Genomic DNA, 22,152 nt, shown 5'->3' with positions numbered 1-22,152 from the left:
TGTCTCTCCTCCCCATTCAGAGGCGCATTTTAACCCTGCCCCGCACAGGGCGCCGGCTTGAAAGGCTGAAAGGCTGAGCATCACTGCGGGTAGAGGGAAGGCAGGCGGGTGGGAGTGATGGAGGGATGGAGGGAGGGGACGGGGAGGTGGGGGGGAGGCGGGGGGCGGGGGGCCCTGGGTGCACAGGCTCACCTGGGGTGAGGGTGTCCAGGAAGCAAAGAACAGGGGAGCTTGTGGTATAAACCGGCTCTGTCTGTCTGCTGGGAGCTGGACGAGTTGAGACAAAACCTTTTTTCTCACAGGGTCACCATCTAGCTAAGCTGACTGCGCTGGGAGCTCAAGCTCCTGGAGCCTGCAGATGAGGCGGCCCTTATTTTTCTGTTTTGATTTGATGTCCTTGCTTGTAGTTACCAGGCTCCTTGTAGCTCGAGGGTTTGTCAGACTGGGATAAGATGGCAAGAGATACAGTGATTCACATTAATAAAAAAGAAGAATTAAATCAGAAACCTATTGTTTAGTTAGTCCTCCTGGAGGTCTGATTATATTCAATTATATCCTAAGTAGAGGAGAAGCTCGATTTTTACCTCCTCCCATGTGGCTATGCTCCTATGCGCACCTCCTATGCGGCACGCCGCTCATTTTTAACGGTGCACAGGCATCGTCCAAAAGCCCCAAAGGGTCCTGAGAGATGCTGGGTTATCAAGTAGAAACAAGCATTCCCCAAGTGCCCTCTGCTTCACACCATCTGTGGTTCTGACGACACAGCCAGTGGGAGTCGGCAAGGGGCTCTGCTCCTCCCGGTCCTTCAGGGACTGCTGGCAGTGGAGAGTCAGTTTCCACCTGTGCACCCACGATCCACACGGACTGAAGAAGCCATCTTGCAAGGCTTTCACCACGGCAATGAAATCTCCAGCTCAGATGAGCCGTCCCCAGCACTTAGTCCAGAGGCTGCCGCCAACAGCCAGCCCTGGGGGTTCTGTCTCTAGGGCCCAGGGGAAGGAAGAGGCAAACCAGCCACCCGCCAGCCAGGACTATCCTGCATAAGCTCTCCGGGATGAGGGGAGGGGCATACCTGCCAAAACAAACAAACAAACAAACAAAAAACAGAGCAGCAAAGTACATTCAAAATTTTGGTGGTGGTGGTTTAGTTGCTAAGTTGTGTCCAACTTTTTGTGACCCCATGGACTGTAGCCTGCCAGGCTCCTCTGTCCATGGGATTTCCCCCAGGCAAGAATACTGGAGTGGGTTGCCATTTCCTTCTCCAAGGGAATCTTCCCAACTGAGGGATCGAGTTTTGGTCTCCTGCATTGCAGGCAGATTCTTTCCTGACTGAGCCACTGGGGAAGCCCAGATGTTTTTATTGAATAATAAAGTCAAGGATTAATGATTTCAGGGCTTCCCAGGTGGCTCTTGGACTTCCCAGGTGGGGCTAGTGGTAAAGAACCCACCTGCCAATGTAGGAGATGCGAGAGATTCAGGTTCAATCCCTGGGTTAGGAAGATCCTCTGGAGAAGGAAATGGCAACCCACTCCAGTATTCTTGCCTGGGAAATCTCATGGACAGAGGAACCTGGTGGGCTATAGTCCATGCTGAAGCTCCAATACTTTGGTTACCTGATATAAAGAGCTACACATTGGAGAGGATCCTGATGCTTGAAAAGATCGAGGGCAGGAGGAGAAGGGTATGATAGAGGATGAGATGGTTGGATAGCATCACCAACTCACTGGACTTGAGTTTGAGCAAACTCCAGGAGATAGTGAAGGTCAGGGAATTGTGGCGTGCTGCAGTCCACGGGGTCACAAAGAGTTGGACACGAGAACGACTGAACAACAAATGATTTGACGATAACATACTTCATCATAGCTCCCACCATCGTTTGGGCTGCATGGCCTCAGGCAAATCACTATCCCACGGGGCGTCCATTTCATCCCAGACAGAGGTTCAGTGGGTCTGGGTCTGTGGTTCTCAAACTCGAATGGGCTTTAGATCAGGGCAGGACTTAGTAAAGCATTAATGCAAGACCTCAGCTCTAGCATCTCTGATTTAGCAGGTTAGGGGAGGCAGGAGGCAGGACTCAGCATTTCTAACAAGTTTCCAAGTGATGCTAATGTTGCTGGTCCAGAGAACACACTTTCAGATGGTCTCTAGCTGAACTTGAGAGTCAGACATAGCTAGAAAACCCAGCCTTTCCTGCACGGGATGAGGTAGAATCAGCTGAGGGAGGTGACTGCTGGTGACAGTAGAATTTTCACGTGGAAATTTGACTGGAAAGCGATTCGTCGGAGCATCACTAACCTTTAACCTTTTCTGAGAGCACATTTGCATGCTGGGTTGACACATTGCGTTTAAAGACACATCTCAATTACAATATGTGGTCCAGACGGCTGCCCTTGTGGGGACAGAGGCGGCCACTAAACTCTGAGCAATTACTTAAAATTAGACTTGTCAGATTTGTTTAGGGTGACCAGGCAAGTACATACATTGACCCAGTGTCACTCTTCCTGGAGAGACGTTCTAATGATTTTGTATATCAGTCAAACTGTTCAAATACTAATGCCGTCTTCATGCTTTAATCACCATTCTAGTCAGATGTCATTTTTAGAAGCCCTTGGGGATTTGCATTCCTTAATGATTCTTCAATACCCAAACCAAGCATTCTTTAATTGGTGTAAATTGAGCAGTGTTCCAATGCAAACAAGGAGAGGGCACACTGATCAATGATGCTGTACGTGTCTGGCTATTGGAAAGCCATTGCTGGTAGATCAAGTAACAAATCCTCTGCTCCGTCCGCCTTGGAGGAAAACCAGCTCGTGGAGCCGACAGATACTGTTGCTAGTTGTCATCATGATTTGGAAGCACAGAACAATTTGAGATCCCCAACCTCATCTTTTAGGAAAAGGGATCAAAAAATGCATCATAAAACGTTCTCTGTTCCAGTGTCAGAAAGTGCATGCGGAATCTGCCTGCCAACGCAGGAGACACAGGAGACGCAAATTCAATCCTCGTGTCGGGAAGATCCCCTGGAGGAGGAACTGGCAACCCACTCCGGTATTCTTGCCTGGGAAACCCCATGGATTAAGGAGCGTGGCAGGCTACAGTCCATGGGGTCGCAAAGAGTTGGACACGACTGAGAATGCACACACTGTGAGTTCAACGAGAAACAGTATCTCTATCTTCTGGCGATTTGTGTCTGCCTCTCTGCCTCTATTTGTAAATTGCAAACAATATACAATTCTTGTTAACTGGACAAGCCATCTTTTTCCATGATTTTTTTTTTTTGTCCCAATGGTACATGATCCATCTAATCATCCGAGCCGTGATCGGGAAACATGAAACAGGTGTTCATTCCCTGCTACCTCTAGTAAGACTGAAAAAACTCCAGGCTTTATACTGAAGAAACCGAGGACAAATCCTTCTCATAAATGTGTCAAGCCCACTTTTCACTCCTGTCTTTTTCCATCAGCTCTCTCAAATTGAGTATTTATTACTGGGGTGGGAAGAAAAGGCGGTAGCAGGCCCATTACAGCCCCCTCGGCTCAGGCCTGCCAGCCTCCTGCTCCCTCAGCTTGGCTTGGACACTACGGGTCTGGTGACTGCCTGTATTCATTTTTAATCTATCTGGTTTTTGACAGAACGTGCTGGTTCTTATGGGGGAGTCTCTCAAGTTGATTTAAGGTTGAGTTTTAAAGCGGTCCAGTGCTTCAGATGAGTGGTGAGGAGGAGTGAGAGGCTATCGGCATCCTTAACAACTGCACTTAGGAGCTTGGATGTAGAGAGGAGTTTTGGGTGGCTCAGACGGTACAGAATCTGCCTGCAACGAAGGAGACCTAGGGTTGATCCCTGGTTAGGGGGAAGATCCCCTGGAGAAAGGAATGGCTAACCACTTCAATATCCTTGCCTGGAGAAGCTCATGGACAGAGGAGTCTGGCGGGATGATGTAATCCACATGCATTTCCCCAGAGGGTGTACTGATTCCCTTCCGATGCTCTCGCCAAAGGGATTTGAGGGCCTTGGGGGTAAACCTTATGCACATACCCTGGACTCTGGGGTTCCCTTACAGGCTCGTCTGGAGGAATGAGACAGAACGACACCTGATAGCCACTTCCTGTGCCGGGAGGTCTCGTTGACCAGAACATCACCCTCAGAACAAAAGCACATTCATGCAGGGGAAGCCAAAGGGGGTCAGCATTTCTTTATCTGCATCAACTTGGGAGGGTATCAAAGAGCAGGCTTGGAAAGGACTGTAGAATTAACCTGCCCCCCAACATTTTTGAGGTACCCCCAGGTCTTCAGTGCTGTGGCCCCCTGTCCTACATGTCTTGTTTCTGTCTCCCTTTCTTTTACACTGCCACCTGCCTTTCTTCCAGAGAAGGCAATGGCACCCCACTCCAGTACTCTTGCTTGGAAAATCCCATGGGCGGAGGAGCCTGGTAGGCTGCAGTCCATGGGGTCGCTAAGAGTCGGACACGACTGAGTGACTTCGCTTTCACTTTTCACTTTCATGCATTGGAGAAGGAAATGGCAACCCACTCCAGTGTTCTTCCCTGGAGAATCCCAGGAACGGGGAAGCCTGATGGGCTGCCGTCTATGGGATCACACAGAGTCGGACACGACTGAAGTGACTTAGCAGCAGCAGCTGCTGCCTTTCTTCAGCCCTGCAGCAGGCATAGAGAACTTGTGACTAAAATTCTTGGTTCCAGTTCTGGCTTCTTCCCTGAGCTTCTTCCCTTCGCATGGCTTCTTTCCTGAGCTTCTTCCCTCTCTGGCTTCCCATTTCTTCATTCCTAAATGAAACAGTAGAATGAAATGAACTGTAAGATCCCTTTGGGGCTTCCCATGTGGCTCAGTGCTAAAGAATCTGCTTGCCAATGCAGGAGACGAGGGTTCGATCCCTAGGTTGGGCAGATCCCCTGGAGGAGGAAATGGCAAGCCACTCCAGTATTCTTGTCTGGGAAATCCCATGGACAGAGGAGCCTGGTGGGCTACAGTCCGTGGGGTCTCAAAGAATCTGACACGAGTGAGCAACTGAACAACAAGATCCCTTTGAGCTCTAACAGTTGAGGAATTATTTTCTCCAACGCCGGCTCACATGAAAGTCAAGGGAAGATGGATGTGTCTTCGAGCCCCTGGTCTGACTGTTTTTCACGGAAACAAACAACAAAACCAGCACTTCCCAAACTTGCATGTGCATTCAAATTGCCTGGGGTTGGTGTCTGGCTCAGGGGGTCTGGGGTGGGGGCTGGGATTCTGTTTCCCTGGCTGCTCTCAGTGGATGGGAGCCAGACTGCGTAATGAGGCCTCAGACCAGAAGCTAAGTGAGGGCCAGGGCTTGTCTGCTCTGCTCACCGGTGGCCCCCACACAGCCTGGCTCAGAGTGCACAATGACTCGAAGTTTGGACATGTGCATCCTGGGGGGAGGTGTTCAGAGCGAAGTCTGAGCCGTGGACTGCTGGTTCCTGAGCCATGTCTCAGCCTCACATCCCTGCTTTACTTCCTACTGGACTGAAAGGTTTCAGTTGCAGGCTTGGCCCCCGTCTCACTGGGTGCCGTACAGGGGTAGGCGCAGGGGACGGGCAGAGTCTGGGGGAGGTGCTGGAGGGGAGAAGCAGGGGACCCTGCCCTTTGCGTCCTGGCTCCCAGCCCACTGCACAGGGCCACTGCTCTCAAGCTTATATGTTGTCTGCTTTCTTTTCCCCTTTGGTTGTTTCTCTTTTTTAAAACTTTATTTTGTATTGGGGCATAGCTGATTAACAATGCTGTAATAGTTTCGGGAGAAAAGGGAAGGGACTCAGCCATACATATACATGTATCCATTCTCCCCCAAGCCCCCTTCCCATCCAGGCTGCCATGTAACATTGAGCAGAGCTCCCTTGGCTATACAGTCTGTCCTTGTTGGTACTTATTTATTTTTACTTGCTAGAGACATTACATTGAACATTTCAGCAATTAAGACTTGAAGCATATAAATCTATGTGTTTGGAAACACGGGCTTCAGTTTGTGTGTGCATGTGTATATGTGTGTGGGCACACATGCGTGTATGTGTATGTGTGTATATGTGCATGTGTGTCTGAATGTAAGGTCCTTGGAGAGCATTTTATCCAGTGGAGGATGCGGGCACACCCCATGTCCCCTTTAAGACAGATTCAGGGTATGAATAAACCAAGTAAGGACACGATCTCTCTCTCCTGAAGGACAGACCCTTTCTACATGTAGTCCGCTTTTTCTTCCGAAAGAAGTAGCTCGGGGTACCGAGGCCAAAGGAAAAGGCACAGATGAGCCTGATCAAAGTTGCCGTTTGGCAAGTAACTCTCCAATCACCACTTGACACTTTGGAGGTCCTTGCTTTCATTTTCCTGTCTTTCTGGGACTTGTCTGCCTCTTCTGTCCCTTTGTGAGCAAAGGGCTTCCCTGATGGCTCAGACAGTAAATTATGCCTGCCATGTAGGAGACCTGGGTTCGATCCCTGGGTGGGGAAGATCCCCTGGAGAAAGGAATGACTACCCGTTCCAGTATTCTTGCTTGGAGAATCCCATGGACAGAGGAGCCTGGCGGGCTACAGTTCATGGAGTCGCAAAGAATCGGACATGACTGAGTGCCTAACTTTTTTACTTTCTGCTCCTTTGTAATCTGTTCCACCTGGTGAGTCCACCCCTGCTTGCCTAGCTCCCTCTCTATTTTGATTTCTCCTCTCCTGCCATCCTACTGGTTTGGTTCAAAAGGCAATGGGTGTCCCCTAAAGCATGGTGTTCTTGGGCCTACTCTTAAATACAGGAGTTTATTAAAGGGTGGATCGCCAGGCTTTCTGGACTGTTCGCCCTAATCACTAAAATATTTTGAGCACAAACTCCCAATATACACTTGCCGATTTATTATTTGTTATTTCTTGTGCACAGATACCACTGATGATATAGATGATGCTACGCTATGCTAAGTCACTTCAGTCGTGTCCGACTGTGCGACCCCATAGACGGCAGCCCACCAAGCTCCCCCGTCCGTAGTATTCTCCAGGGAAGAACACTGGAGTGGGTTGCCATTTTCTTCTCCAATGCATGAAAGTGAAAAGTGAAAGTGAAGTCACTCAGTCGTGTCCGACTCTTAGTGACCCCATGGATTGCAGCCTAACAGGCTCCTCTGTCCATGGGATTTTCCAAGCAAGAGTACTGGAGTGGGGTGCTATTGCCTTCTCCGGATATAGATGATATATATCATAAAATAAAAATAAATGTGAAAATTCAAAATGATGAGTATTTTAAAGAGATGTAGACTTTCTAATATTTTCTTCCCATGTCCCACACACTCCCTTTGGTGACCATAGACAAGAGGTGGAAAAGACTTTTCCAGTCTAACTTTAGGGGCCCCAAGGATGCTACAAACTGCTTGCCCCTTCTCAAGGCAGCCCTTCCTTCCACAGCCACCTGTCACCGCAGCCGCCGGCTGGCCTCCTGGGAACCACAGGGTGGAAGTCGCTGCTGCAGTGACCTGGGCTGTTTCCTTCCACCCCTTCCCTGGCTCGCAGGTCTCACGGCAGCTCTTGGAGCCATAGCTGTGTTCTCTGTGTTCCCTTTCTTGGGGAGCACCCATCCTCGGCCAGCCGACGAGCCCTTCACCCTGTGGGAAGCTCTGGCCCCTCTCTGCTGCCTATGGGCCAAGCCCTGTTTGTACCTGGACACTGGCCTTCCAGCTGTATAAACACCTGCTTGTTATCACCAAGGGTGGATGGTCTTCTAGGACTGGTCCAAGGTCTCAATCAACTCTTAAAAGGCACAGAAAAGCAAGGATGGGAGACACACAGCATGGACTGTGTCTTGTGACAGAGCGGAGCCTAGCAGATGGGTGCCTCCAAGATGCAAGTTCCTAGGAGCCGAGATGCCCTGACCCACCTCCATACGCAGCATCTGGAGCCACGGCCGTTCAGAGGATAGGCTGAATGAATGAATGGGGTATGACATGCATTTGGCCTTCACTTGCTGATAATTGGGAAGCTTCTTCCACCGCTTGCTTTGGTTTGGGATCTGACAACACTCTGTCATCTTCACTCAGGTTGTGTCCTGTCCAAACCGGGAAGATGAGACTCAGCTTCTGAGTATAATCTCAGTGATTAATTTAGATGGGAAACTGTGAGCTTAGGGCAAGAAATGTCCTTCCGTGCTTTCCAGCATCTCCTCTGTCCCGTGGCCTTGGAGCCTCCATAGTCCCCAGTGCGAGGCCTGGCTTCTTTCTAGAAATTGATTTCACCATCATACTTTTTTTTGTCCTTCTGTCTCCAGACATTTTTTTTCCTGGCCAGCTTTTTAAAACCCTTGGCCTCAAAATCTTAGTTCCCCACATCCGGCTCCCCCACCTCTCCCCACAAATAAACTGTCACTTGCTCTGGGCTTTCTTTCCAGTGCAACCATCCCTGCTTTGTAAAAGCAATGACAAATTAAACAATTAAACAAAAACTGTATGATTCCATTTATTTATTAATTGAATTATAGTTGATTTACAATATTGTGTTAATTACTGCTATACAGCAAAGGGATTCAAATGTATATGTCTGAATATCTATCTATATACATACATACACATGCTTTTTTCAATGTTCTTTTCCATTATGGTTTATCATAGGATTTTTTAAAAGTCTTTACTGAATTTATTACAATATTGTTTCTGTTTTGGTTTTCGGCCTTGGGCATGTGGGATCTTAGTTCCCTGATCAGGGATTGAACCCTCCCCCCGTGTTTTGAAAGGCAAAGTCTTAACCACTGGACCACCAGAGATGTCCTTAGTGTAGGATATTGGATACAGTTCTCTTTGCTGTACAGTGGGATCTTGTTGTTTAACAGTTTTTTTTTTTATTGTAGTAAAAAAGTGCAACATACAATTTATCATCTTTACCGTTTTTAATTGTACAGCTCAGCAGCATTGAGCATACTCACATTGTTGTGAAAAAGAGCTTCAGAAGTGGCAAATCTGAAAGTCTATCCCCGTGAAAGGACAACTTTTCTCCCTTCCCCAGACGTCTGGTACCACTTTCTCTTGTTATGAGTTCAGTTATTCTAGATACCTCATAGGAGTGGAATCATACAATATTTGTCTTTTTGTGACTGGCTTATTTCACTTAGTGTAGTGTCTTCAAGTTTCATCTACATTGTATAGTATCTTATGGGATTTACTTGCTTATAGAGTTGAATAATATATAATTGTATGTACACACTGTATTTTCTTTATTCATTTTTGATGGACATTTGGGTTTCTTCTACCTCTTGCTGCTTCTGTTGTTCAGTTGCTCAGTCATATATGACTTTTTGTGACCCCATTGACTACAGCCCACCAGGCTCCCCCATCCACGGGATTTCCCAGACAAGAATACTGGAATGGGTTGCCATTTCCTCCTCCAGGGGGTCTTCCCGACCCAGGGATCGAACCCAGGTCTCCCACATCTCCTCTGTTGCAGGAGGATTCTTCCTGCTGAATCACTGGGGAAACCCCTATTTTAGTTATATATTACAGAGATTTTAATGAAAATGACACATTGAAAAGGAGAGATTTACCTAAAGCTTTCTATTGGAGGGCCATGAAGACAGCTGAAAAAAAAAAAAAAGCAGTTTGGATATTTTCTAATTATAGGTAATTGGCAATTGAATTTTATTAATTTTTTTTGAGTTTTTTTCATGCCAAAAGCTTTTCCCCTTATTAAAGTAATAAACAAGTGTCTGCCTAAAGCTATTATTTTATGGGTCAAATAGCTCCATCTTTGTACCAGTATCATAAAATTCTGGTTTTAATAATTCAACGTTATGGGGCCTATCTAGAATTTCTTATGGGAAACACACAGAAATCTAGGATCTTACAAAATGATTAATCTTTCATTCATGTTTTAATCCTACTTTTAGTAAAACTTGAATGTTAGTAGATACGGCTGGTACCGTGAAGCCCTGGTCAGTAGGTAATAAGTAGGTTATCATTATCCACAGCATTAGAAGGGCTTCCCTGGTGGCTCAGTGGTAAAGAATCTGGCTGCAATGCAGGAGACCTGGATTTGACCCCTGGGTTGGGAAGATCCCCTGGAGGAGGGCATGGCAACCTACTCCAGTATTCTTGCCTGGAGAATCCCATGGACAGAGGAGCCTGGTGGGCTATGGTCCATGGGATCTCCAAGAGTTGGACACGACTGAGCGACTAAGCAGCAGCAGCCCAGAACTAGAAACTCCTTAAAAACGAAATATGCGGGGCAGCCCCCAATGTTTTCTCTTCTGAAACTGCCAAGCAAATAGGAATTGCCTGAGCCTCTGAGGCATCCCACTGAATCCATCTAGTCCCTCAGGTCTTCTGTCCTTAGACCATGGCTGGGGTCTCCTGAGACCCTGAGGAGCTTCAAGCATGACATCCCCTGTCAGAAGATTACTGTACGTACGCCTTCTTTTATGCAGCTGAGCCATCAGAGTGTCACATTTACCTCTAACATCTCTGCTTTGTGGTTTTAAAAACCCCACACAAGAATTCTTCTGGAATAGATCTGTCAAGACTCTGAGCTTGGGCTCTCTGATTCCCCAGGGCTATTTGTGGCTGGTTCATCTCTCTGAGGGTGAGAGGTTCTGTCTTACTTCACTTGAGGTTCAAGTTTTCCCTGACAACAGATGGTGTGATCATCGCCACTGTGATCTCCTTAAAGGAATAGATGGGATGTAAGAGAAGTAGAAGGGCAAACTCTGTAAGTATGATCACCTACCCGACATCACTCATATGCAGAATCTAAGAAGAAACAAACGAACTTATTTATGAAATAGAAACAGACGCACAGACTTAGAGAAAGAACTTATGGTTACCATAAGTGACCATAAAGGTGGGACGGGGAGGGTAGGGGCTTTGGGATGGACACATACACGTTGCTGTGTTTAAAATGGATAACCAACAAGGACCTCCTGTAGAGCAGTGGGAACTCTGCTCAACGTTATGTGGCAGCCTGGATGGGAGGGCAGTGTGGGAGAGAATGGATACATGTGTATGTATGGCTGAGTCCCTTTGCTGTCCACCTGAAACTATCAGAATATTGTTAATTGGCTATACTCCAGTGGGTTACCAAGGTGGCACTAGAGGTCAATACAGAAGACTAAAGAGACGCAGTTTTTATTGTGAAGATCCCTGGAGGAGGGCCTGGTACCCCACTCCAGTATTCTTACCTGGAGAATCCCTTGGACAGAGGAACCTGGTGGACTATAGTCCATAGTGTCACAAAAAGTCAGACACGACTGAAGCAACTTAGCATGCATTCAGAATATAAAATAAGAAGTTAAAAAAAAGAGAAGTAGAAGGACAAACTAAAATATATAGGTGTGATGCAGAGGGGAAAAAAACAAGCCAGTATATGAAGTATTATAAGAGTAACATGAATTTTGAAAGTTACAGTGAAAGGTAGTAACAAAGGCTTGTTGTTCCTAATGACTTTGGGGTCATGCTGCTCAGAAAGAGGAAGCAGGGGGATGTGTGGGCCCACATGGAGAACCCTGGAAGCCCTTGTCATGCTCTTGCCCAATATCCATTCAATCAGCCCCATCCTTAAGGATTTCTGTACACAGAGGATGGAGTGAGTGAGGGTGGTCAGCTCCCTGCTGCCTCTGGAACACTGTCCACACATCCCCTGACCATTACTGTCTGGAAGAGACCATAAAGCCCCCAGAGAAAGGCTTGCTCCATCACCTGTCAACTCACCCAGTTCAGGAACTGGTTGAGTATCCTGGAGGGACTGGTGAGTGGACATCCTGGCATCTCCCTCATCTCTTTCCTGGCAGCTGGGCTCCCCGAATGCCGATGTGGGGCCACCCCCTCTGCTCTGCTGGAAGGGAACAGCTGGGGAGGGTTCTCTGGAGTCTGGACAAGACCATCAGGCTTAGCGTACTGGCCTGACGAGACGTTGAAATATTTATTTTTTTGAAGTTCAAAAGTCCTTGTCATGCCTAGGCTGAAGTCTGTGGACATGAGAGGAATTCTTAATCAGAGGGGGCCTGCTTCCACTTACTGATGACCTTGGCGTGCAGCAGGCAGAAGGCAAGCGGTGATCTCTGCCTTGCTCTGCCAAGTGTTTTTTTCCCCCTAATGAAACAGAAAGTCTGGGAAACAAAAGAAAGCAATCCAAAACACTCACCTGTTTGGTGGTCTCTCATCAGTGCTTGTATGAAATATTTTCTCATGTGAGTGAAAACAGAAGCAAGTAACTTTGCCGTTTTACTTATTTTTTTATTTTTATTAAAAAAACTTGTCTGGGGGCTGCAGTGGGTCTTCTTTGTTGCACGCAGGATTCCTCTCGCTGTGGCCAGTGGGGGCTACTCTCTAGTTGTCGGGCGTGGGCTTCTCGTTGTGGCGGCTTCTCTTGTGCAGAATGGACTCCAGAGCACAGGCGAGATAGTTGTCGTGCACAGGCTTAGTTGCTCTGCAGCATGTGGGATCTTCCCGGACCAGGGTTTGCATATATGTCCTCTGCACTGGCAGGTGGATTCTTAACCTGTGGGCCACCAGGGAAGTCCCAACTTTGCTATTTTCAAGTAGACTTTTTGTAAGAATCATGTTTAATCTTAAAGATGCTTGTTTCTTAATTCTTTTTGAGCATCTACTCAAAGCAAAGGAAGAATTGTGGAATTATTCAGATAATTCGGACACAAATGCTGATTTTCCTTTAAACGTGTAGACAGTGGGAGAAAAGTGTAGCTACATCTGCTGTGTGTGTTTGGAATACTCTTTTGGCCTGACCCTCAAGCCAAGTTGCCCATTGGTGGAAACACATTCGTTATCTGTTATAAAAATTGGCCTCAGCTTTTGGCCCAAAGTGAACAACTGTTTTTCTTTGGTGTTTACACGCTTTGATCCATCACACTCAACGCTGATCACAGAGAAAGATGGAGGTCCCCATCTGGGTATAAGGTGACTCCTGCTTGCGGGCCTCTCTACCTGTCCAGTTCCAGTACCTCCGTTCCCCAAGGGACCCCGTGCTGTAGGGAAACTTCCTCTGTGTTCTCACGCCCGGGCTGGATCACCGTCTTCCCCCCCTCCTCCTCCCGGGCTTTACATCAACTATGCGCTCCTGACCCTCTCCTGACTGCTCTGCGGACAGCAGCTTTCCTGTGTCCTCACGGGAGCCCCCTCCATACGCATCTCCTCCTTGCCCCCCTTCTGACTCATCCACCTTCTACCCTATCCTGTGCTGAAAAGGGCATCTCTCCTTTGGGCTCTCATTTCCTCCTCCTCACATCTCTAAAAGACCACCTTTTTCTTTCAAGGGCACAGATATTCACAGAGAGCCTCAACTGTGATTGGTCCCTGCTGGGATGGTGAAAAAACGCAGTCCCAGCCCTCATGGGGCTTACATTCTAGTAAAGGAGAAAGTAACAATCAGTCATATAAAAGGATACCAGTGGAGTGGTTACAAAAATATGCAGGGGTTTTCCTGTCTGACTTTCCCACACTCTGTGAATCCTGAGAACAGGTCCTGGGGGACCCAGCAAAGAGTATTCTCGAGGCAGTAGATTAGGAAGGAATGAACAGTTACAAGGAGTGTTCACTGGACATCTGACCATCATCCCAGTCTTTCCAGCACTGGAATGTAAAAGGAATAAGAGATAATTTTACTTGTCTTTCCAGATGGAACATTTTCTCTCCTTTAAGAACATCTCAGTGGCATTTTCAGAGATGAAGTGAAGTCTTCCCTCTGATTGGAAAATCAGTGTTGGTTCATACAGACAGGCACATCCCTACAAATGTCTTTTGTCTGCGATGACGCACCACTTATGCCGATTGCCCACCAGATACGTGGAAAATGATGGTTCTGTACTATAGGTTTTCATTCCTATTAAATGCTATGGCATGCGATCTTGAACAAATGTTTGTAGTCAATGTTTGATCAAAAGCCCGATTCGATCAAGTAAATAAAGCATTAGAAAAAATAATTTCCTTCCTTTTGCTAAACTAAACCCATTAAGATGCTAACACAAGAAGGGCTCAAGACAAGGGACTTTGAAAACAGCAAAACAAGTGAGACCCATTGCATATTTGCATCCGGAAATTAATTGTTGCCCTAATTACTTGCTGGGAGAAGCATAAATTAAGCAAATATAACTTAGAGGACAGAGGAGGCAATGGCACCCCACTCCAGTACTCTAGCCTGGTAAATCCCATGGACGGAGGAGCCTGGAAGGCTGCAGTCCATGGGGTTGCTAAGAGTCGGACACGACTGAGCGACTTCACTTTCACTTTTCACTGTCATGCATTGGAGAAGGAAATGGCAACCCACTCCAGTGTTCTTGCCTGGAGAATCCCAGGGACGGGGGAGCCTGGTGGGCTGCCGTCTATGGGGTCGCACAGACTAGGACACTAAGTCGACTGAAGCAACAGCAGCAACTTAGAGGAAGGTTTTCGACACCTATGGGACTCTCCCCTCTAGAGGAAATTGTCATAATGGTTCGGTATGAGAGTTTCCTTTTGCTGCCTTCCTGTGATGGAGGGAAGACAGAGGTTGAAACGGAGCCCATGGAAATGAAACAGACTCCAGAGAAGGAGATAGATACTTGCCAGGTGACTCAGTCCGTAAAGAATCTGCCTGCCAATGCAGGAGATATGGGTTCAAATCCCTCCTGGGGAAGATCCCCTGGAGTAGGAAATGACAACCCACTCCAGTATTTTTGGCTGGGAAATCCCAGGGACAGAGGAGCCTGGCGGGCTACAGTCCGTGGGGTTGCAAAGAGTTGGATATGACTGAACGACTAAACCACCACCACCACCACCACCAGAGAAGAAGACAGACGCAGGTGGGTACTCATAGTTTTTCCCTGTAAATTTGGATAGACTGCAACCAATGCAGCATGGTGGGACCAGGAGCAGCTTTGAAATATTACTATTAAGCGGGACCCCACCACCCCAACTTGGAACCAAAAGGTTGAAGATGCAGTTAGTGTGGAGCTGTATTCATCTTGATGACATCAGTAGGATTGAATGGTTGGAGTGCTGGCTCTGTCGGCTTTCTGGAACACTGTGTCCGTAGAGCTAGAGGTTTCTGGCTTCGGCTGGAGTATTTCTTGCTGTTGCATAATTAGGCATATATTATCAATGACCTCTCTCAAAAGCTTAGGAAGCAGCAAAATGATGCTAAACAACAAACAGCTCCAAATTTCAATGACTTACGTCATTAAGCCCCAGTTCTGGGGCTTCGGGTCAGCTGTGGCTGGGCCAGTGTGGGCTGGGTTTGGTTAGGCAGCTCTCCTCCAGGTTTGGGGGCCAGTTGGGACAACCCTGCTTCAGGCTGCAGCTGGAGCTCAAGTCTGTTTCATCTGCTTTTCATTCTGCAAGGATTGTCTGAGGGCTTAGAACCGTATAGACTGATCTTTCCAAGGTGGAGGCAAATGCTCTCAGAGGAGTGAGTGTAAACACGCATGCATTAAGGTCCAGACTCCAAATCTACATTCGATATATCTGCCCACATGTTATCGGCTAAAGGAGGTCCCGTGGTTGAGCTCATCATCCGTGGGATAAGGAAGTGAATTCAAGACTTCCTTGGTGGTCCAGTGGCTAAGACTCTGAGCTACCAGTGCACGGGACCTGGGTTCCATCTAGTTCCCTGGTCAGGGAACTAGATCCCACATGCCACAACTAAAGATTTCCTGAGTGTTGCATTGAAGACTGAAGATCCTGTGTGCTGCAAATAAGACCTGGCACAGCCAAACAAATAAATAAATAAATAAAAATAAATATTTTTAAAAAGAAAGTAAATTCATGCCAAGGAAGTCAGTATAGTATGTGTTTGGGGCATGCAGTGAATGTTTACTAAACAGTAATTTAATCTACCATGACTACACGCATGCTTAGTCGTGTCCGACTCTTTGTGACCCCATGGACTATAGCCTGCCAGGTTCCCCTGTCCATGGAATTTCCGAGGCAAGAATACTGGAGTGGGTTGCTATGCCCTCCTCCAGGGGATTTACCCAACCCTGGGATGGAACCTGCATCTCTTGCATTGGCAGGCAGTTTCTTTAGCACTGAGCCTTCTGGGAAGCCAACCTATCATGAATACCTGTCTGTAAAAGAAGACCTTTATTTTCCGATTGAGGTCTTTCCACACAAACTGCTTAAAATTTGCTCCTTTTTCTTTTCTGATGAGTTTGTTAGTTATAACTGAGTGAGACTAGTTAGAAAGACCTTCTCTCTGTAGGACAGAGAATTTAGAAAGAAACATGGGCCAGCCTCCAGCAACAGTGGCCTGGGGTGATCTGGTTGACTCTGCATCCTGCTGTTGGGATGTGGGCGTGCAGGCCTTACTCAGCTCGTGGCAGTGCGTGGAGCTGCTGGGGACAGACCGGCCAGGCAGGAATCTGGCCGCGCAGGAATCCCACCTTGGCGGCTGTGTGTGCAGCTCCCCTGCTCTGATGACGGCACCTCCTCTTCCCTGTCACCAACTGGCAACTCGCGGCAAACGATGTTTTTCTGATCATTTTGCGCTCATTAAATGCAGCTGTCACAACACGGGATGCGAGGATGCATGCAAAACTTTTCTGCCACGTCAAAATACAGCTGAAGAGCATTTAAAAGAGGAGCTGAGCCCTTTGAAGCTGATTCTCAAGGAATATAGGAAATTTCGCCTTTTGTTGTTGACAATTGAAAGTGTTCCCTTGCAACACAAATTAAACCTCGGCCTGAGCAAAAAAAGCATCATCATTCATCAAAAATCTGCAGCAGGGGCTATTTGGCCAAGCAGTAGACCAAGTGCGATTGTGCTGCTCCTGAGTCTCCATGACCCAGAGGAGCCACGTTCACGGGCCTGGCTGGTCCCTGATAATGGTTCAATGGGCCGAGTGGTTCCTTGACCCTTGAAGAAGTGTTATGAGAATGAAATCTCCACACCCCTATTGCATACCCCATTAGAGAAGAAAGCCAAAAGAATGGATTCTGGGAGCATAGCACACACTGACTGAACTGGACTCCCTGGGTAGGGGTGAGGGTCTCCCATGATCTTGGTGTGGTCATCAGAATTCCCTTCTGATTCCAGGTTCCCATGGGCCTGCGTGCAAACCAGTGTAAAGGACTGTGTGCTCACTAATGTGCTTCCTGGTGCAGTTGTGTGTGTGTATGTGTGTGTTCAGTTGTGTCTGACTCTTTGTGACTCCATGGATGGTAGTCCTGGAGAAGGAAATGGCAACTGACTCCAGTATTCTTGTCTGAAAAATCCCATGGACAGAGGAGCCCGGTGGGCTACAGTCCACGGGGTCACAAAGAGTCGGATACGATTGAGAAACTAAGCACGCACTCTTGGACTGTAGCCCACTGGCTCCTCTGTCTATGGGATCCTCCTGTCAAGAATAACAGGGTGCATTGCCATTTCCTTCACCAGGGGATCTTCCCGACCCAGGGATTGAAACCTGAATTTCTTGCATTTACTGCACTGGCAGGTGGGTTCTTTACCACTTTGCCAGTTCACTTCAGTTCAGTTCAGTCACTCAGTCATGTCCGACTCTTTGCGACCCCATGAATCGCAGCACACCAGGCCTCCCTGTCCATCACCAACTCCCGGAGTTCACTCAGACTCATGTCCATCGAATCAGTGATGCCATCCAGCCATCTCATCCTCTGTCGTCCCCTTCTCCTCCTGCCCCCAATCCCTCCCAGCATCAGAGTCTTTTCCAATGAGTCAACTCTTCGCATCAGGTGGCCAAAGTACTGGAGTTTCAGCTTTAGCATCATTCCTTCCAAAGAAATCCCAGGGCTGATCTCCTTCAGAATGGACTGGTTGGACCTCCTTGCAGTCCAAGGGACTCTCAAGAGTCTTCTCCAACACCACAGTTCAAAAGCATCAATTCTTCGGTGCTCAGCCTTCTTCACAGTCTAACTCTCACATCCATACATGACCACAGGAAAAACCACAGCCTTGACTAGATGGACCTTTGTTGGCAAAGTAATGTCTCTGCTTTTGAATATGCTATCTAGGTTGGTCATAACTTTCCTTCCAAGGAGTAAGCGTCTTTTAATTTCATGGCTGCAGTCACCATCTGTAGTGATCTTGGAGCCCCCAAAATAAAGTCTGACACTGTTTCCACTGTTTCCCCATCTATCTGCCATGAAGTGATGGGACCAGATGCCACGATCTTCGTTTTCTGAATGTTGAACTTTAAGCCAACTTTTTCACTCTCCTCTTTCACTTTCATCAAGAGGCTTTTTAGTTCCTCTTCACTTTCTGCCATAAGGGTGGTGTCATCTGCATATCTGAGGTTATTGATATTTCTCCCGGCAATCTTGATTCCAGTTTGTGCTTCTTCCAGCCCAGCGTTTCTCATGATGTACTCTGCAGATAAGTTAAATAATCAGGGTGACAATATACAGCCTTGACGTACTCCTTTTCCTATTTGGAACCAGTTGGGGCCTTTTAAATTTCTTTTTTCTAAGTGTCAATCTTTTTCTTAAATATTTGATTGTGCTGGACCTTCGGTGCTGCGCATGGGCTTTCTCTAGTTGTGGTGAGCGAGCTTCTCAATGCGATGACTTCGCTTTTTGTGGAGGATGGGCTCTAGGCCCTCAGGCTTCAGTAGTTGTGGTGCATGGGCTTAGTCGCTCCACAGCATGTCGGATCCTCTCAGGCCGGGGATCAGACCTGTGTTTCCTGCGCTGACAGGCAGATTCTTAAACAACTGGACCATCAAGGAAGTCCCTAAGTGTCAGTCTTAACTTTGGACCCCTCAAACGTTGACCCTGGGTTTTGCTCCTCTGATAAGTCTCTCCTCTTGAGATAAGAGGAGAGTGTCTTGTCAGCTGAAACGGGCCGGATCCATAACACCTGATGCCGTGGGTCCTCTCTTGGCACTTCTTCTCTTTCTTCATCGTGCTGTGCATACAGAAAGGCCCAGAACACATCCTTGAGGTACAGATTTTTATTCGCAATTTTGAAAGTCTATTTTACTCTAAGCTTTCTTTGCAGTTAAAAAAGAACATGGCTCTTGTACTTTGAAGTAGTCCCCAGAATAAGAGTATATTTATTCTCTTAACTCCATCATGGCTGGTTAATTTTGCAGAGAAATTAGAAACCACAACCATACACGTGCTTTCAATGCATCATACAGTGTGACATATCTATCTTTTGTTTTTTTCTATAAAACTTTATTAATAAAATATTTTGGAGCAAACAAACAATCAAAAAAAGCAAACTGTGTGGTGGGCTGGGTAAGGGCCACTGGCTGTGCTCCCTTTGTGGAAGCCTGGTCCACCTGGACTGTGATCACTGTTGCAAGGACTCTGCTCAGGGGTGTCTATCTGGCATCCCCGCTAGGCTGGAATTTGTGAAGTAAATACTGGGGTTATCACGTGTGCAGCCTGATGGTGTGATGCAGGGCTGGTTCTGAAACCTGGTGGAGAGCAGAGGGGAGAAAGGAAAGAAGGGGGCTTCTAGGGGTGGGCACATGTCCACATCAGGAGACACAGATACAGATGTTCAGCCCCTCGCTGCCCCCTCCTCCACCTCTAGGCATACACCCCAGCCTTCTGGCTCATGGGCAGGAGTTATCAAGAAATAAGAGCTGCATTTATGTCATGGGTCTTGGTCAGAGTACAGCCAGGAAAACCTCCCTACCTAGACATCGCTTATCTTTCAGGGTCCACCTAAGATCGCTTTGGATAGATCCTAAAGGGGGCAGGAGGATGGGGTGGGCTGAGTCCCAGCCCCATGGCCCTAGAGCAGAGAGAGAAGGGCAGGTATACTGGCCTGGTGACCGTGAGAGCACATCTTTAAGTGACCCACAGCTGGACGCACGACTATGGGCTCTGATGGCTGCGTCTGCCTCACCCTGGATTCTTGTGCTTTGGGATGACCTTAATGGGGATCCCAAGGAAGAAAATGTAAGACACTGAGGTGCCAGCTTCCCTGTGATGCCTCACGGGTGAGAAAACCCACAGCCTGGAGAGAGATGATGAGTGTAAAGGAATCGTGGGTGAGAAGCTAGTATTCTCTGGTGTTTTGGTTGTCGTGCTGGACACTGAGCAGAGATCAGAAAGGAGATGTCAAGGGGGTGGTGGAGGATGGGAATGTGCAGAGCCTGGGGTGTGGCCCTGTCCCAGGTGACCCGTGAGGGACCAGAGGCCCTCCATCCTCCTACGAAGTGAGGAACCCACCTACTGCCTGCTTCGTTTATACACAAGCATATTTTGGCTAGATTTGATTTGAAGTTAGTAGAATCTACTAGGGGCTTCCCCAGTGGCTCAGCAGGTAAAGAATCTGCCTGCAGCACAGGAGACACAGGAGTTACCTGTGTTACGCTGTCTTGGAAAGATCCCCTGGAGGAGGGCATGGCAACCCACTCCAGTATTCTTGCCTGGAGAATCCCATGGACAGAGGAACCTGACGGACTACAGTCCATGGGGTCACCAAGAGTTGGACATGGCTGAAGCGACTAAGCACAACACACAGAATCTATTCGATTTGAATTTATCAGATCTTAGTTCATTGACTCTTAGAGAGGCAAGGTTGATTGTGTCTCCTGCGTGCAAAAGACCTCTTCCGGGATCACCTTCCTCCCTGCTGACTGTCTCCCTTTTCTTTCTGCACCCCCACCCCCGTGGAAGCCTTTCCTGGAGGCTGTCCTTGGAGATCCGGTTTGAAGTTGGTCTCTCCCCTCTTTCATGTCCTATCTTAGGCTCCTGCTGTGTTCCCTGCTAACACGAATTATAGTTTGTAATTAGCTCGCGTCCCTGTTTGATTATTTGCTTGCCTCCTCCAGGAGGACAGGGTGGTGCTCGGAAAGGTAGTGCCGAGCCTGGTGTTTAATGGAACAGACGCATGAACACGGCTTGGTGGATATCACAGCGTATTGTATAAAGCTGAGTAAGATCCATTCCTTTTCTCCAAGACTTCAGAATATCGGGAGGAGCCACACAAGCAGATAAGGATCAGGACACGGCAGGACAGTTCCTATCTTGAGTGATAGCACAGAGCGCTTGCGGCTGCGTGGCACGGGCTGGTGTGTGGGGAGGGTCTGCTCTTTCTCAGGTGAGAAGGGCCAGCAGAGAAGCAGGGCCGGTTCGTGGTGTCAACAGAAAGAGGACCAGCCTCTGCCCACAGCTGAGAGATGCTCTGCCTGCTCTGTATTCTGACCCCAGTTATGTTGTGTGTACACATGTGCATGTTGTGTGTGCATATATGTGTATGCGTGTGCACACACGTGTAGATGTGTTTGAGTGTGTGTCTGCATACATGTGTGTATGTGTGTGTGTGCGCACCCTGAGCCTGGAGTAGCAGGTGACTTTGGTGTCGTGGGCAGGTGCCAGCCTGTTGGTGGGTTGCCCTGGTATCTTCTGGTCTGCCTCCTGCTTCTGTCCCATCTGTTCCTTCCTGATATCAAGCTGACTATACTGTGTCCTTCTCGATGGGGACCCACATGCCTGTCATCCCCAAGGGAGTGACAGGCACTGACACCCAGTCCAGAGGCCACCCAGCCAGTGTTCAACTATATTAGTCATGCCTCTCTTAACGGGGCTGCGGACATACCTTTCATTTCAATAAGGAAACGTTCACAATTTGGTATAATGGGGACCTTTTCTGAGTATTCCTGAAAACTGTGGAGGATAATTCAGAGGGCTATGGGATTTGCTGAAACCATAAGTGGGTCTCCGAGGGTTAATAGCGCTGGCCTGGAAGGGGACCCTGACACGGCGACTCCCAGGAAGGACCCAGCCTGACCCCGAGATTTAGGGCTCTTTAGCACAGGGAGGATCACCCTGGCCTTGGGAAGCGCTAGCATTGATTCCTACATTACTGAGAGCTTCAGAAAACACAGTGTCCCTGATTCCCTTCTTGGAAAGATGGAAACTTTAATGTGCAGTTAATTAAATGTTGTGTTGATTTGCAAGCCCTGAGCTCTCAGAGGCCCCGGGGAGGTGGAGGCAAGTTGAGAAATCAAACAACGGGAGGACTGCCTGTCCCTGTCTGACCACAGACAGGGCGGCACTGTTTACTCCCGACGCCCAGGGGGCGATGGAGGTGCCCGGTGACGGGGACCGGCGCTCCAGGCGCGGTGCTCCCACTCTGTTTACAGCAGAGACGGAGAGGAGCCGGCAGAGCCCTAGGGGGAAGGAGGCTGGCTCGACCCTGCCTCTCTCTCTGCCGCTTGCTTGCTTTCAGAGGCATTCTTTTTTTTTTTTTTCCCCTTAGT

General features: G+C 48.0%; 1 long non-coding RNA gene across 1 annotated transcript in view; it reads left to right on the top strand.

Moving 5' to 3' along the window:
- The window catches only part of LOC102410215, a 38,736-nt gene extending 30,318 nt beyond the window's left edge, over window positions 1–8,418 (top strand). Inside the window, exon 4 of the long non-coding RNA XR_006543201.2 lies at window positions 7,413–8,418. This is a non-coding gene — a long non-coding RNA (uncharacterized LOC102410215). The remainder of the gene's footprint in view (window positions 1–7,412) is intronic.
- Window positions 8,419–22,152: the final 13,734 nt, after the last annotated feature.

The sequence above is a fragment of the Bubalus bubalis genome, chromosome 12 (genome assembly GCF_019923935.1).
Source record: "Bubalus bubalis isolate 160015118507 breed Murrah chromosome 12, NDDB_SH_1, whole genome shotgun sequence".
NCBI lineage: Eukaryota > Metazoa > Chordata > Mammalia > Artiodactyla > Bovidae > Bubalus > Bubalus bubalis.
Note: the sequence above shows the minus strand (reverse complement) of the source record. Positions and strands in the feature narration are given on the sequence as shown.